The 12,073-nt window shown below is 41.4% G+C and overlaps 1 pseudogene; it reads right to left on the reverse strand.

Annotated features, from left to right (window-relative positions):
* Nucleotides 1-6,531: 6,531 nt before the first annotated feature.
* LOC142459099 (ATP synthase F(0) complex subunit f, mitochondrial pseudogene) lies at nt 6,532-11,942 on the reverse strand (annotated as a pseudogene).
* Between the last annotated feature and the right edge of the window lie 131 nt (nt 11,943-12,073).

A 12,073-nucleotide genomic window follows, 5' to 3' on the forward strand; every position in this document is an offset into this window, starting at 1 on the left:
AGCCCTATTGATGCTTGTTTGTTTTACGGGGGTGTGGGGGTGGGGGGTGGTGTGTGTGTGTGTGTGTGTGTGTGTGTGTGTGTGTGTGTGTGTGTGTGTGTTGATGGTGGTGGCAGTCGCAGACGGTTCCAAATGTCCCCTGCGGAGCAAATCCCTGTCTGCGTCATATTTTCACCGAGTCCCTATGTAAACTCCCTAGAGACCCAGGGTCCCAGCCACCAAGGAGCCCGGTCCCTTTCCTAGAATCAGGTATATGGTCGACGCTTACTCTTTGAAAGGGGGACAAAGGACGTCCCACGTGCTGTGTGCTGGTCTCTGCGCCTGAAGTTTGGTCATCCTTGGTATAATTGCATTAAGCAGAGAATCTCGCTCTCACTTGAGAGCCCTGTGAGAATGGAAAACGTGTCCGCTCTGTCTGACTGACCTGTCGGTCCGTGCGCGCCCGTCTCTCCAGTGTCCTATTCCCAGCTCATTGTAGATGCTCAAATTCTGTTTGTTGGACGGAGGGTGCGTGCTCACAGGTGCACGAGGGAGATCGGAGGGGACTTCACAGAACAGATGGCAAGGAAAAGCAGTCAGGTTTTAACGAATAAGTAACAATTGGTGGGAAAGGGCAGAACCCTAAAGCAAAAGTTGGAGAAGAATCACGAGGGCGTGCGGACGAAGAAGATACTCGTTATAGCTGCAATGTCCATCAGTTCGCCTTACCCAATAGCCCTGAGCCCAGGAGCCAGAGACCAGCCCTAGTGGCACAGTGGTCGGAGCACTCAGCTGCCAACCCAAAGGCGAGCTTTTGGAACCCACCGGCTGCTCCAGGTAGAAAGATGTGGCCATCTGCTTCCACATAAAGGTGTAGCCTCAGAAACCCTCCGCGGCTGTGTTGCTGTATCCCAGGGGGCCCCGAGGAGTTGCCATTCATTTGGTGACACAGGGTTTAGAACTCAGGATGTAGACCGTCATGCCGGCGCTCTGTTCTTGAACATTAACTTGAGATCATTGGAGACATAATGAAGAGTTATACGCAGGAGAGTCACCGTGTTTTCTTTTGCAGAGGAGACTGCAATGAAAGGGGCTGGGGGCTCAGGGAGGTGACCGGCCAGTCAGGGTGTGATTTAGCAACGATGAAAGATATAACTTTCCTCTAGTTCCTAAATGCTTCCTCCCCACCCAAACCCCCAATTATCATGATCCCAATTCTACCTTACAAATCTGGCTAGAACAGAGGATGTACACTGGTACAGATAGGAACTGGAAACACAGGGAATCCAAGGCAAATGATCCCTTCAGGACCAGTGGTAAAAGTGGCAATACTGGGAGGGTGGAGGGACGGGGGGGGGGGGGGGGGGGGGGGGTGGGGGGGGGTGGGGGGGGTGGAAAGGGGGAACCGATTACAAGGATCTACATATAACCTCTTCCCTGGGGGATGGACACCAGAAAAGTGGGTGAAGACATCGGACCGTGCAAGATATGACAAAATAATAATTTATAAATTATTAAGGGTTCATGAGGGTGGGGGACGTGGGGAGGGAGGGGGAAAATGAGAAGCTGATGTCAGAGGCTTAAGTGGAGAGCAAATGTTTTGAGAATGATGAGGGCAATGAATGTACAAATGTGCTTTACACAATTGATGTACGTATGGATTGTGATAAGAGTTATATGAGCCTCTAATAAAATGATTTTTAAAAAAACCCAAGTAAACATAAGAGGAGCTGATGCCAGGGGCCCAAGTAGAAAGAAAATGTTTTGAAAAAGATGATGGCAGCCTATGTACAGATGTGTTTGACAAAATGGATATATGTATGGATTGTGATAAGAACTGTAAGAACCCCCAATAAAATAAATTTAAATTTTAAAAAAAAAGAAAGAAAGGGGTGCCTGTACTGGGATAGTTTCAGTTGGGATGGAATGGGGAGGCCCGTAGGAAGTAAAATGTCCAGGACTTGGTTGTTGGCGATGGGAGACGTAATGAGGAAGGGAAGTTTCAGAGTCTGTGGTGACTCCTGAATTGAGTGAGCCTGGGAAACGTGTTACCATGCAGTGAGAGAAGACAGAGGTAGGAGATGGATGTATTGCAGGATCCCTGGTATGACTGAGCCTTGTCCGACATCCTATTCTTATGAGCCACAACAAACTCAGACTCTGCAACAATGATTTCCCTGGAAAGCACATTTTAAAAAATTTTGGTGAACATATAGGCAACAAAACACTGGCCATTTCTATAGTTTTCACATGAATGATTCAATGACATTCATTGTGTTCATTGAAAAACATTTTTAATTACCTTTAAGTAACTCTGACTTTTGACCTGCAAGGAAAATTATCTTTTCACTATAATAGTTGAGCAGTGCTAATCTAGACATCTGGTGGTTATGTGTGAATATAAATATACATATACATATATATATATATAAATCAGGATCAGTATTTTAAGTTAACAACAATTTGTTTTACTTAAAAAATATAATTCTTGATAGTTTCTGAAAGACTATCAATGAGTCCATGGAACCATTGAATTAACATGAATACCTTGCTGTCCATTGTGTCTGTTTGTGGACATTCTACTGTACTCAACTGGAGTCTGACGGGACTGGATCCTGCTAATCACACTGCACACTGTAGTGCTCCTGAACAAGATAGCAGCGGGCACCTTCTCAGCCCCTCACACTCTATCTTCAAGTAAACAAAACACAATCCTGAGAATGGATAGCCCTGGACACGACCTTGAGGGGAGATGCTACTGACTCAATGACATATGAAATTGTACCTATGTACATATATGTCTAAACCCACACATGCATACCTTAGTATCTGGAAATATTAGCTCTTTAAGATTAACAATCTGAGAGCTTGGTATTAGAGGAATTTTTGTAGTGATTGTGGGACTTGAGCTTGTTGTTGTTAGTCGCTTTAGGGTTGAGTCCAATTCTTGATGACTCCAAGTGTGTAGAGAAGAATGATGCTCTAGAGGATTTTTCAAGGCTCTTATTTTTGGAAGCAGGTCACCATGCCTGTCTTCCCTCTAGGCCTTATCAAATTTATATGACTGTTGTATATGAGGGCATTAAAGATTTCACTGTGGTCAGTAGGCAGTAGTAGTACCCTGTTTCGCGAAAGTAAGACATCCCCCAAAAATAAGACTGACTTACAGTTTTGCCTCTCACTGAAATATAAGACATCCCCTGAAAATAAGACCTCCCTGAAAATAAGGCCCCCAAAACTACCGTAACTCTGGACTCTGGGACTGTAGCGGCAGGCGCCGCTGCGCACCTCAAAGTTGGCCTCAGCACAGCCTGAGCAGACAGGAAGTGCGAGGTCTCTTTTAATAAAACAATAAACAATAACTGTGTACCGTATTCTTCTTCATGGAAAAATAAGATATCCCCTGAAAATAATACCTAGCACATCTTTGGGAGCAAAAATTAATATAAGACACTGTCTTATTTTCAGGGAAACAGGGTACCCAAAAAACAGGATTGAAAATGCTAGAGTGTGGGAGGGACAGTAATGCATGCCTAAGATTAGTGTCTCTACTAGGTTGTATAGATAAAGTAGAACCAGATTATGGAAGGCTTTGAAAGTCTAACATCCCATTGTGTGCATCTGCCACATTTTGTCTGCTCATTTGAGGGCTCCTTGGACTGTTTCCAGTTTTCAACCCTTATGAATAATTCTGCTTTGAACATCAATATGTAAATCTTAGGACTTAAGTTTTTATTTTCCTGTGAGTACTGTTTTTCAGTCATATGGTAAACTTTTGTTTAACTTTTTGGGAACCTGCCGAATTGTTTTCCAGTGTGGCAACATCACTTTGGCGCTCACCTGTGTTTTATGAAGTCTTCTGTGTCCACAGTTTCACAGATACTTCTTAGTGTCTGTCTTTTTATCGCTGTTTTAGCAGAACAACAGGTATCCATTCTTATATATTCTTTGGTGAGTTACAATAAAACCTGTAAACTCAGTAGTCTGTGTAAGGCAGAAACCTGCCAGAAAAGAGAAATTCAGATATTTTCTACTAACTAGTGATAGAAAAGTGGTGACGTCACTTTGTCAAATGTAGAAAACTTGAAAGACTCAGAAAAACAAAGCAGTTCCCTTGAGTTCAGGCTCTCGCAGGTTTGACAGTGTTAATTATCAGTGTGTTCTGAATAAAAGCCCTGGATCCACAATGAAGGTTCTAACACCAGAGGCTCATCACACAGGGCAACCTTAAGCCCGGGTGCACATGATGATCAAAAGTTTGATTTCAATCATTATGGATAATGGGCCTGAAGAATGTTTAATGAGGCTCTTCAACTAAAGACTTCATATATGTATTAGTCAAATCATTGAGAGGTTTTCCACTCATTTTGGCTTCTTAAAGAGTTGCTTTTATTAAACTCTGTCACATTATGCTATTAACTTACAGTAATGGGTATTACGGTCAGCCCTATGAAACATAGTAGTTTATAATGAAGGCCTTGCTTTTAAAAGCATTTCCTCTTAATTCATCTCCACCGAAGATGTTTCTTTTATTTCACAGTACAAGAACAGATTTCTTTGGTCAACAATGTCATTTTTTAATCCTAATCACTGATCATGTTTCTTTGTGTTGGTCCTTGGATGTTGAGACACATTTGAAAGCTCATCTGTAGTAAGTGTACAAAACCCAATTGCTTGTGTGCTGTGTACTAAGTACCTGGCTGGTTTTATGTTATTTTTTCTTATGTTTTCACTCTAGGAGCCATGGTAGAACTGCCAGGTGAGCATTGGACTGCTAACCCCAATGTCAGTGGTTCAAATCCACCAGCTGCTCTGCAGAAGAAAGTTGGGAATATCTGCTTCTGTAAAGATTGATACCTTTAAAAACCTTAGATAGGGTCACTATGACTTGTATTCAACTTGATGGCTGTGAGACTGAACGTGGTGGTTTGGGATGTTTTCACTCTAGCCCCCCACTGGGCATACAAAAATCATGCCTCTATTTTTAAAAACCTGTTTAAATCTGTTTTCAAAATTTAGGACACAATACATACCATTTGTATGTGTATATTACATTTGATTTTTATCCTTAAATTTCAATTTCCATGTTACCAGTGTATCCCTAACATCCTCCATCATTCCCTTTTCTGGGTTCTAAATCTCCCTCCCCGCAGTTTTGAGAACAGCAAGTTGACAGTGAGCCTGATTGACCGAGGGGCTTCTCTGTCTCGCAGAGTTGGAGTCCTTTAAGCTCCAGGGATCAAGGATCAGGGTCTCTGCTTTTTTCTGGGAAAGCCAACTGCAGTAGCGAGCTCTCCAGAGGAGTCTGGGCACTGATGCCTTGACTATTGAATCGGCAAGTCGGAGCCAACATCGTAATGCATTCTACTTCTGCCATAACTAAAAGAAATCACTGGAAAAAATAAACCACTGGTCACCTTTATATTCTCTTTTGTTGCTTCATCAGGTCATCAGTGATATGAGCTTTGGTCTCTATATGACCTACAGCTGCTTCAGTCTATTTTATTTGGTCAATTGAAACAATAATTGAGAATATTAAAAGAGGTCTTAAATAGAGATTATTCTTGACATTTCTCTCTAATAAAGCATGTCAATTTTATAGTGAAGCACATCGAGTAAAAAATGAGTGTTGACAATCTTGTTTTCTGTGGATGTACAAGTAGTGTTGATAGGTCATACAAAAAACACAGGTGCGATAGATAAATAGCTACATATCTTTGAAAACATATCTTATAGTCATTCTTAACAAGTCAACCAGCAGCTTAGTGAGGACAAATGTAACAAAATCTTACTTGACATGAGTGAGGTTTGAGAATGTAGAAGTTCTTCCTGTTTGTAATTTTTTTCTCTCCACTTCATGATTCATGGGATCAGGGATCTTTGGTTCTGGGAAATTCTTTGATCTTGTTTAATAATTTCATCTTCATTTCTCTATTCTTGTCCTTTTCATCATTCTTATTAGCTAGATTTTGGACATTTTTGGATTGATCCTGTGTCATCTTTTTCTTATTATTTTCTATCTTTTATTTTATCACAAATGCTAGAAGATTCCATCAACTTTATCTCTTAAGTGCCGTTGAATGTGGTGAATGTGTTATTTCTATTCTTTTCCATAAAATCCCATTTTTGTTGCATGAATGAAATATTTTCTTTCTGTGCATGAGTTGTATTCTGCTTCCTGTATTTTTATTATAGTGTATCCTTGTGTTCTCTGAGGTGCTGTACTTGCTCCTGTCTCTTCCATGCTGGAGGCTCTCTTCGGAAGCTCTGGTGAGCCCTGACCATCTCTTTGTGTTTACAAAAGGACTCTAAAAAGTGGACTGGAGTGTTTTAGTTAGAGCAGCCTGTCCACTATAAATATAATGTCATACATGCTTATTCAATTTTTTCATAGCCAGATCTAAAAAGTAAAAGAAAACCAGTAAAATTAATAATATATTGAGCCTTATATTAAGTTTTTTAATCATTTCAACATGTCATTAATATGAAACTTATTGAATTATATTTTTGTACTGGCTTCAAAATCCAACATATATTTTACATTTATCACATCTTAATTCACACTAGATTTTCATCTGAAACACTTGATTCATATTTATATTTATAAAATTTACACTGGAAAAATGCATTGACATACCCAAGCTGTTCTAAACAAACTTAAGTTTTCTAGTCACTGAACTAAGTGTCAAAAACCAAACTATTTCCCTTTTCTAGGACTAACCACACTGTTCATCTTCTTATTAGGAGAATTGTGTGACTTTGACATAAGGTCAATTAATTTAAAACAATGGTAAAGAAACAATATTAAATAAATTTGATAACTATGTCAACTCAGTATTATCATCAAAGTCAAAAAAGTATTGCATAAATGTAAAAAAAACCAAATTTATCAATATTAACAAAGCATTCTTAAACATTTTCTTGTAATTTGTTCACAGCCAGATACAAATATAGGGTCATTGACTACAATTAAAATATACTTATTAGTTCATGTTAGAAAAATTATAAAGTTATTTTCCATTTGTATTATGAAAGGCTTACATTTCTATATAAGTCTTTGTACTTGTATAACTGCGTTACAAATAACATTTTTTCCTTTGTTAACTCCTCAAATTTTGCTCATTTGAATACAGTGTAACATCAGGGGAAAAAAAAACCTAAATTACACGGCTTTTGTTTTTATTTGGGGTTATTGCTTATTTAGTAAGAATTTCTGATATTTCAAAAAAAATCTTGAATTGAACTTATAAAAAAAATCTTTGTAGCAATGATGAAACATGCAATTTTCCTCTAGTTCCTAAATGCTTCCTACCCTCCTCCCCAACCACTATCATGATCCCAATTTTACCTTACAAGTCTGGCTAGACCAGAGGATGGACACTGGTGCAGATAGGAACTGGAATCACAGGGAATCCAGGGTGGATGATCCTTTCAGGACCAGTGGTGTGAGTGGCGATACCGGGAGGGTCCAGGGAAGGTGGGGTGGAAAGGATCTACATATAACCTCCTCCCTGGGGGATGGACAACAGAAAAGTGGGTGAAGGGAGCCTTCGGACAGTGTAAGATATGACACAATAATAATTTATAAATTATCAAGGGTTCATGAGGGAGTGGGGAGCAGAGAGGGAGGGGGGGGAATAAGGAGTTGACACCAGGGCCTTAAGTGGAGAGCAAATGTTTTGAGAATAATGAGGGTAATGAATGTACAAGTGTGCTTTACACAATAAATGTATGTGTGGATTGTGATGAGCTGTATAAGCCCCCGATGAAATGATTTTAAAAAAAGAAAGAAAACCTTTGTAAAAGTCGTCTGTGACTCCATCTAAGGAACCTTATAGAGAATATGAGAACTTCGTCTTCTATTTCAGTAGTTCCATGAACTGGCAATAATTGGTTCATTGTGTTTGGACTTGTACACTAAACAGTTTGAGGATTCTGCGCCCAGGACACCTCTTGGTATGTGATCAGAAAGCTGAACATTCAATATTTTAAACATTTATCACGGAATGGACAGAGCAATAACAGCTACCATTTTCTTACTTCAGTTTATAATTCATTTAGGACTGAATAGAGCTAGAGCCCCATCTTCATGACCAGAGCTAACTTTTCTGTCTCTAGCTGAAATTTCTTGACAGATGTAAAGGTGTTGGAAATTTTCTACACCAAGAAAGACTACGAGTTTTTAGGCACAAATTGATAGCATTTCTTTGTAAACTTGCGTGTCCTTTGAAACAAAACATACCCATTGGACAGTGATTGATCACAGGACTGCCTGATCTTAAAATACAATTTAAAAACAGAAACTTGAAAGTTTTTAATTATGAGCCAGTTGAAAAGAGCTTTTATTCTTTTTTTTTTTCAGGCCTGCACCTTTTATTGGGCACATTCTCAAGGGATCTTGCTGGGTCGGTGGGAGGGGGTGGTGGCAAGGCAAGTGGCCAGACCAGGAAAGCAGGCCGCCCTCACCGCGGCATCTCAGTGGTACTTCCGTAACCGCTCGTGTTTGAGCTCCTTGTAAGATAGGCGGTAGCTGAAAACCACATAGGCCGCCAACACCATGGACAGGCCTGCGACGCTCCCTTTCCTCACGTTGACATACTTGCTATAATACCGATCGTAACCTCTCCGAAAGGCGCCGACAATGCCCGTCGGGGTGAAGTCCCGCATCAGCACCAGCTGGGCAGCTCCGAGATCCTGACATCCAGGAGGCGCTTCTCCTTCAGGGGCACGGGAGACACCATCTTTCAGTCCTGGGTGTCCGCTGCGCTGGGCCCGAAAAGATCTTTTATTCTATGATCAAAATTGGTAACGTAACTGAAAATTTTACTTTTGTAAAATATATTTTGAAATCCTTTCCTCATAATTTTATAACTAAAATTACATCCAAAGCTTGCCTTCTCTGTACAAGAGTGCAAGCTGTTTCATAGCTGGACAATTTATGAGCTCGGGTCCTACTAAAATAGTTTAAAATTTTTTTGTTGGAAATAAAATTTTTGTTTCAGTTGACTGAATTTGTTCCTTTTGTCAATGTTAGGAGAAAACAGCACAGGCACCGTTGCTGAAAAATGACATGTTAAATATTATCGACTGCATTTAACATTTTTTACACAGCAAATAGCTTTTGCATTGAGCTTTGCTTCAGAAAATTACAATTACTATTTGTTCAATTTGTGGTATACATCTTTTTTTAAAATCATTTTATTGGGGGGCTCCTACAATTCTTATCACAATCCATACATCCATCCATTGTGTCAAGCACATGTGCACATCTGTTGCCATCATCATTCTCAAAACATTTGCCTTCTACTTGAGCCCTTAATATCGGCTCCCCATTTTTCCTGCTCCCTCCCCACTTCTCCCTTCCTCATGAACCTTTCATAATTCCTAAATTAATGTTTTTTTGTCATATGTTACACAGTCCGACACCTCCCTCAGCCCTCTTCTCTGCTGTCCATTCCCAGGGAGGAGGCTATACATAGATTCTTATAATCGGTTCCCCCTATCCACCCCACATTCCCTCTACCCTCCAGGCATCGCCACTCTCATGTGGTATACATCTTAATTCTTGACTATGTTGGTCATAATACTAGCTTCTACAGCTGTACCTACTGCTGCATCTCTAATATGCTGCCATTTAAAAATTTAATGTGTTTCTGCTTTTCTTGACTTTGAAAGTCAATTATAATTAAAATATTTCCATTTATGAATATGATTTACATATATATCATTGTAACTTGTACTGCCCGCATAGGTACCCTGAAAGTGTACTATCTGCATAAAGTGTCCAAGTGTTACATCAGTGCATAGAAAGGAAGATCATGGGGACGGAATCTGTTGATACCAAGTCGAACTGTTAGGTGTTTGTAGGTAGCGCTAGAAACAAAGTGCATGTGTGTACTGGTATTTCATTGCGACAGTATTATATATGATGCCATGGTTAAAAGTGAATTGTACTTCTCCCCAAAATCTTAAATGCCCAAAAGAAAGAAAGATTCTGCGTCTGCTGTTTTTTAAATTTAGAAAGGAACATCTCACATTCTCTGTAGCTTCAAGTGGCTTGTGGGCACCACACTGGGTAGAGCGGAATTTAGAGTAAGCAGACCCAGCCGCAGACAGTGCACGCAACCACAATGCGTTCCCCATCAAAGCTTCCTTCCCATGCCGCCCCTCGTCCTGCCTGTTGTAGCTCTGCTCTCTGGAACAGGTGGCCTCCAGGAGCACTGAGGCAGGGAAAGAAGGAACACACAGCTTCCTTCCCCTCGTGGGTACCCAGGTTTTCCCTGTCAAGGGCTCCACAGCTCATGCGGGGCCACACCGTCACTCCAAAGCTTCCCTAGGCTCTGACCAATTTGGGGCACTCCATGCATGAGCATACCCTGCTTGGGGCCTAGCGTGCAACAGAACACCTGCCGCCCAAACGTGCCTTCTTTGAGCTGCTTGGAGTCAGACACCCGCAGGGCATCTCTCCCTGCGGACAGCCTCCTTAGCTTGCTGCACTCCTCCCCCCATGCGAGCACTGTCTCCACGCTTCTCTGCTCTGTTCAAATGCCCTCACGCTGCCTGCATTCTTCACTCGGCCATAACTCTTGTGTCTGTGTATTTTTCAAGCATCGCTTATTATAGGGGAGCATCATCCACTGAAAGTTAATTAAAGCTTTCACAGGGTTTCAAACTTTTAACAGTCACTAACATTAAAAAACAGTAATGGCACATTTATTGTATTGTGAAAGATAAATCACACTTAAGCACAGACATGAAGACAATGGTTCTTTCTGTTCTTTAAGCAGTTTCATTTCACTAGCTCCCTCCGTCTCCGAAGGGAATGCTCTAACACATTTTATGGTGCTGGCTGGCCAGGGACCTGACCCATCATACAGGCCCCCGCTGTGGAGGTGATGGCCTGTGTGTGAGTGGTCCCGCGGGCCAGCAAAAGGAACCAAGTATCCAGAGCCCTGGAGACCAGATGCAGCCGAGTTCCAAATCCATTTTTCCCATAATAACTGAAAATGGATTAATGTGTTCTTGACCACCCAGTTTTTGCCCTAACTTTGCCTTTTTATACAAAACAGTACACAGACATTTCAAAGTAAATAAGCTCAGAGTTAAATAATATAATTTAAATAAGCGACACAACCTTAACAAAGTTTTAAACAGCTACAGTATGGCCAGCAGCCTGCCATGACTACTTTTATCTCCTCCGGCTGGGGAAGCGTGGTTGGAGGTATTGGCTGATCTCATTGGCTGAGTTTAGGCCCACCTGTATGATGCCAGGTGGTTGGGCACCCATGTGGACCTCCCACCTGGGTCTAGGTGGCTTGGTCTTAACATGCTCAGTTTGGATCTTTCCATAGGTATCTATTAATGTGCCTGATTTCTTTCCAACCCCTTTGTTGTGGCCCTATGCAAGCACTGGGGAGACAACCCCTTAGTCGCTATTCTGGCTACTGAACATCATCATAAGTAATAGGGAGAGCAATCGTATGGTTTCAATCAAATTCACTGATTTCTGTGGGAAGTAGCTGCGAGACACTGAGAACCAAGAAGGGAGTGGATGGGACAAATTCTCTGTGCTCATATTTAAGGAGTCCAGGAGGCCGAGACTGGTGGAGGGAGGCCTTCATGTATGTGCATGAGTTGGAGATGAATCTGTCACATTCTCTTAACTGAAAGCCATTCCCCACAATGTCCCATCAGAATGCCATAATGCCATCAAAATGTCCTGTAAGAAAGCCAAGGCTAAGATGCTGCTCACAAACCCATGGGTGCTACTAGACACTGGAAGGCTGTCTTCCTGAAGCTTGTCTGCCATCAGGAGCCATGAGACCACCACACCCTAAGGATGGCCCACTCCCTGCTGATAAGGATCATAGATTGCTGCCCTGGAGAAGAGTTCAGGAACACCTAAGGTCAAGCCAGCTCAGAGATGACCAGGGTTAAGCCACCATGCCATCTAACTCTAGACCAGTGGTTCTCAACCTTCCTCATGCTGCAACCCTTTAATGCAGTTCCTCATGTGGTGGTGACCCCCCCCAACCATAACATTATTTTCATTGCTACAAATTGAACATAATTAAAGCATAGTGATTAATCACAA

This window comes from Tenrec ecaudatus, chromosome 10 (genome assembly GCF_050624435.1).
Source record: "Tenrec ecaudatus isolate mTenEca1 chromosome 10, mTenEca1.hap1, whole genome shotgun sequence".
In the NCBI taxonomy this organism is placed as follows: Eukaryota; Metazoa; Chordata; class Mammalia; order Afrosoricida; family Tenrecidae; genus Tenrec; species Tenrec ecaudatus.